Raw genomic sequence first — 6159 nt, forward strand, 5'->3', positions numbered from 1 at the left:
GGATTTTGTGTATGTTGTGGGGGCCGGATGGGCTAGGCACCAGCTCCAGGCTTCCTACAAGATCTGCAGAGCCAAAAAGTCAAGGTGTTTTAAAGAAGGCAGACGGAAAATAATAGCCGTGAAGTGAATCCACTCTGTACTGCACAGGCATGCATGTTCAGTAAAAAATGCTTTTACATCCAGAGAGTACTAGGCACACAAGGACATGTCAACACACGGGAGAGAAAGGGAAAGAGCTTGCACAAGAGGAGCGCAAATTAAAACAATGATTTTTTTTCTTTTTTTTTTTTACATCACATGTACTGTATATTTACTAATATACATTTGGAAATCAAATTCTATGCTCATAAACCAGAAAGACTGGGGTCCTCTGTGAGTTTACCTGTTATCTTTGAACCTGACCAGATGTTTAAAGCTCCACCACAGGAAGTCCAGCAGATGTTTCACTTGCCCTGTGTACAACACTGTGTACACTAAGATTATATACCAACCAAAACTCCTCACAAGAACGAAGCCACAACAGATGCTTTCCCTATCTCGACCTCCCCAGGCCTTTTATATTAAATTCAAGATAAATGCAACCATTTTTGTTTTTCCTTCTTTCTTTCTTTAATTCAATCAGAAAATCTGCTGACGCAGTTCAGCGGCCTGCTCATGTGAAAGCAATTTAAGGCAGCACATAAATGTCTGCTGCTGCGTTTCAGACAGAGAAGCTGCTCATCCTCACCCGCGTGGACTGGACGTAGACGTGCAAACCTGCAGGTGTGTCCTGACCACTGGTGCAGAGAGGGCTCACATGTTAACAAAAAAGTAAATATAAAAATCTCGCAACCTGACTGTGTCCTTTGTCACAGGCAGAAAGACGGCTTGGTGGCAAAAAAAAAAAAAAAAAAAGCCTGTGTACGATTATAAAAAGGGAAGCAGATCCATGGTACACACATCAGTCCTGGTTTATAAGCCATCAGTCTGTGGATCTCAGAACTAAAATACAGTAGTGGCCAATTTGCTAATTCTTTGGAGAATTGATGAAAAGTGAATATTTATTAAATCCTGGACAATAATATGTATGTTTGATTTCAGTGTGATTTCAACATATTAATTGCCTATAATGTATCACTGAGCTGTTTCAAAGCTGGAAAAAAGTATGTGTCAAATTATGTGAGACAGCAATGTAAACATGAGGCAGACAGGGAACGCTGACTCACTCTTGTTTTCAGTTCTGTCGACCTTCGCTTTTTCAGTATTTATAGTAAATTGCAAAGTAAACGTGAATGCTGTTTTATGGCAATTTGTAGTTAGCAATGGATTTAGTTTATGCAAACACACAAAAGTAAAAAAAATATATATATACTGTATATATTTCACATCCAAAGAGCCTTGAACATAAACTCTGTCTTCTCTCTTACAAGGTAGTGTTTTTAAAAGTCCTACATGAGTCGCGAAGTAAAACTAATGCTTGAGTCTGTGTTTCATTTCGTGAATCAGAATATATATTGTGATTTATGGTACTATGATTCAGGAAGCATTAACAGGATTCATGCATCTGTGCAGAAATCTCTTGCATTCAGCAGCACACATGGCTTATTGCTGCCCTTTGCGCCAAACTCCACAGTGAAGACTCACACAGAAGCCCAGTTTACAGTTCAACTGAATCAGAATCAGAATTACTTTGTTAATCCCAAGGGGCAATTAGTTTTCGTTAATTCGAGAGATCCTTGATTTGATTAGACAATATAGAGATTTTGAGTTAACGCAACCTCTCTATTCACTGTGGGATAATGACAAAGGACTGGTTGATTCTGCCAAATTAGATAGATGCACTTTTTGTGAAGCGAATGAGAACTGAGAATGTTGGATCTCATGGATCTCTACGTTAGGTTTGCTTGCTAACATGTCATTAAAGTGCGATTTAGAGAACCTTACTCACAATCCTCAAATCAGAGACACTGGTTCAACTAATTCGCCCATTGTTTATGACTTGTACATGTAAAGTGTACATGGTTTTAAGGGTCTAGCGACTACAGGCTTAAGCACAGTAATAAACATTGAAGTGTCTTAACTTTCAGTAACTGGAAAAAAAAGCATCAAAAGTGAAATCATAATGATGATTAAAAAAAAAAAACCTACTGGTGCCATATTGTTATGCCACACTGAAAACACTGTAATAGAATATGACAGGAGAGTCATTTTTCTTTTGTGCAGCTACGCCACAGATATTCGCATGTCGCAAAGCTTGGGTCATTTTCACACAACAAAAGACGGAAAATGTGGTCAAGACTAATTGCAGTCTTTGGGGACGGCTACTCATTATTGTTATTATTTTTTTTGAGGCACTACCTGATGGCCGGTGCCACTGTAATGTTATTCCAGGCATATACAGTATATTTAGGTCCACTTGCAATGTGTTTAAATAGGCACAGGCTGATCTGCTTTGGTTTCAGGGACACCAAACCTCGGTTGTGCAAACACGCAGTGTTATGATCCCGAGTATGTGGGGAAAAGTCTGTGCTTTCATTCAGTGAGGTGCCCAAACAGGCCTCGTGAAGATGGAATTTCTCTTTTTATGTGAAATTAAATAAGATCAGCTTATGTCCCTCTCTCCTTCCTGTTCCGCTTTCCGTTTTATGTTCATTTCCATTCGCAAACAAAGCTGCCTCTCCACGGTGTATTAATGCCCATCAAAGGCCTCAATCAAGTTGCTTTGCCACAGGCTAAAGTAAAACGGGAGAGGCTAAAGTTTAATGCTGTCAGTGCAGCAAGGATGTGGGCTCATGTCTCTTCCGTGTTTTTTTTTAACCCTCACATTCACATATATCTGGTTAATGGAACGAGGCATCTGAAAACAGTGCGAGCCAAAAGGCCATTTCAAGGTCACCGACTATGACGACAGTCTCACTCATTGTCCTATTGGGACAATGTCTTTATGTATTACACAGAGAGAGCGGAAAATTAATCAAGTAAAGGATAATTACACAGAGCTTCCTAAAAAATTAGTCACGGCTGTAAGTCAAAAGACTCGCAGTTTGTATCCGGCAACGAGAAAAGATTAAGCTGCCGGCTGTCTGCTGACATTTTCTCTTCCTGAGAGGAATATTGTGCTTTGTATCAGTTTTAATTTAATTTCTCACATGAGGGTTTTTTTTTTAAGTAGAGCAGGTACAGGGCATGCTATGAATTGATCAAGCTATACAACACAGACATTGTTCAATTCCCCAACATTTTTCCAGCTAAACTGTCAATGTCAGGTAAAAATACTCTTAATGCTATAATTTATTCACATCACAATGCCACAAATTAAACGTAAAGTTAACTTTTTTTCCCCCCACTGATTATTCAATTAAATTTTATTTACATAGCATCAATAACAATACAAATTGTCTCAAGACACTTTCCAGTGCGCGGCCTGAAACCCCCAGAGGAAGCACGAAAGGCGGCAGTGGAAAGGAACAGCTCCTTTTCAACAGGATGAAACCTTGAGCAGAACCCAGCTCATATGGAGGGACCCATCGGATAGAGACAGAAAAAGAAAGAGAAGAGAGCAGCAGGGTGAACAAGACAAACATACATCTGTCATAGATACGTACACCTGACTAAAGTGTACATGTAGAATCTGATTGTGATACAAATACAAGATATAGCTGGTGCATGTTATATGACAGTTCAAGAGAAACAAAATATCATTATCTATAAGAAATAAAATACATATATATTTATACAGTATTCAGCAGATACATTTTCATTTGTTCTAGTCAGTTACTTCTAAAGGAAGACTTTGTTTTTTGCAAGTAAACTATGATGTCAGTGCTTTACTTTCTCCATGTGCATGCATGTGTCTGTGTGTGTGTGCATGTCTGTGTGCGTGCGTGCGTTTTAATGTTCTATTATTCACTGCAGGTGGGCCTACTGTTAGGGGGAAGCTTTCACTCATGGTGCCAGAAAACCGACACATAAATAATGCTCCAGTAGTGAGGACCACAGTCCCTCATGCTCTCTCTTTGACCATTCCTGGCTGCAATAAAGCAGACTCTGCATGGTTCTTATAATAAAGCAATTACAGTTAGTAAAACTGGGGACACTTTTCACTGTGAAATAATAGGAGATCAAATTGCCCTTGCGGCCAAAAGCATGAAACGCCCTCTAAACATGCCAGCGGAAACTCAAAGCACGCAATATTTTATCTTTATTTACAGTGGTTGCAGACATTCTGGAGCTAAAGCTGAAGGCAGATTAGACAATGTGCCCTGCACACAATGCCACATTCATCTTCTTATGTATGAAATTATGAATTTATGATTTGACTTTTCCGTTTTCTACACCTGGTGAATATTTAACTCCTTAGATGAGTAAAACCACATCAGAAAAAATGCACTGTATTTATTTTCAGTGTAGGAATCAACCCGCAACCTCTGCCTGAATTGGTAAATCTGTGTAAATACATTATTAAGTTACAAGATCGTTACCTAACATGAGCACACGGCTAAGAATAGCGCAGACAGAAAGTGTACTGTTTCAGCAGGTTGAAAATTTGGTTAAGTGATCATTAAGTCTGGTTCACTGCCATAAATCATGCGGCTGACATATGGAGGAGAGGGAGAGAGAGTTTGAAGTAATTAGCTTCACTGACTGAGATGAAACATAAACTCATTTTATCTTTTCCCCTGGAGATAGTTTAGAGCGCAGAGTGTTTGGTGGGCTTTCACAGGACAAACACTGAGTTAATAGACACACCAGTGTACGGACACCTTCCAGTCTCACGGATTTTATTTGAAATCCAATCAAGCAAACGCTGCAGATTTCTACTCCTCTGTCACTCACTTGCTTTCTTCTTTCTCTCAAACATGTGCTTCGCGTGCATGTGTCCACCATGTGTGCAGGACTGTTGGAATACGTTTGTGTCTTTTGTAATATATTGTAGTATGTACTTCGAACTGTGAGTCTGTCAGTTGTTCTGCTGGCTGCTCATAAGCTCATGTCACATTTCTCATTTTCCACGATGCCTCTGCTGCCTGGGAGTAGTGCAACATCCACGCAGAAGAACAGCAAACGTTATACAACAAGAAAGAAAGGCTGTGTTACTGATTTTAACATGTCAAAAGACCAGGAGAAGTTTCTAAAAACACATTCAAAAACAACTGGGGCCAGATTGCATATATTTAAATCTCAAGATCTCAAAAGATTACTGTGTGATGTAAAAACATATCACGTGGGCATCACGTTTGAATGTTTTAAACTTGTCACTTATAAAGTTGTGTTTTATTGTTGTTGTTTCATTGATTTTCATTTCCAAGTTGTCAGTTTGTGCATGGACTTAAACATAATGTGTAAAATAATTAAGATTTGCGGGAGAAATAAAATATATACATAACAATGTTTTCTCTTGTGCGTAGTGACATCATAATATCACATGGACATCATCCATGGCACAGCTGTTAGATGCAAATAAAACCGAGTAAAGTGTTCATTAAACCGAATTAAGTCTTATTTAAAAATTATATGCCTGCATCATAATCGTTTATGGTTGATAATTTAACTCTTAAAAGCTATGGCAAATATACACACACACACATGTGTATAGATTTCTTGTTTACATCCGCAGGGTTCAGCAAAGAGCATGTGACGCAATATATGAGATTTGGGACACCTTAAAAATAAAAAAGAAATCTGAATGCCGTCCTGTCAGAAGCACACAAAATATGCACACAAGAAATAATCCTAAAACATGGCTCCTGCGAAGTCGTTAAATATTGACGAGTTTCCTGTTATTGTTTTTTTTTTTTTTAAAAAAATGAGTGTTAGTCTGCCTCTGTTGACTCTTACAGGACTTCTAAACTTTCCACCATATTGCACCGAGTTTGGGCTCTAAACAGCCACAGATTCCTGCACACGTGAAAAAATGAACTCACAAAAATTACCCAAAGGAAACAGGGGAGACTAAAATAATAGCATAACTCTGAATGTCAGAATGTTTATGAATATTATTAAAATTAGGCTGTGGCATTAATTTGTTAGACATCGTGGAAAAGGATAAACGAAAATCGCCAAATTAATGACAGTCCTAATACAAATAAGTTAACAATAGTAATAATAATAATTGTGGTAGCATTATCGTTATCTTTACAATATCTTACGAATATTTCTACAATCAGAAGAAATTTAAAA

Source organism: Mugil cephalus, chromosome 3 (genome assembly GCF_022458985.1).
Source record: "Mugil cephalus isolate CIBA_MC_2020 chromosome 3, CIBA_Mcephalus_1.1, whole genome shotgun sequence".
NCBI lineage: Eukaryota > Metazoa > Chordata > Actinopteri > Mugiliformes > Mugilidae > Mugil > Mugil cephalus.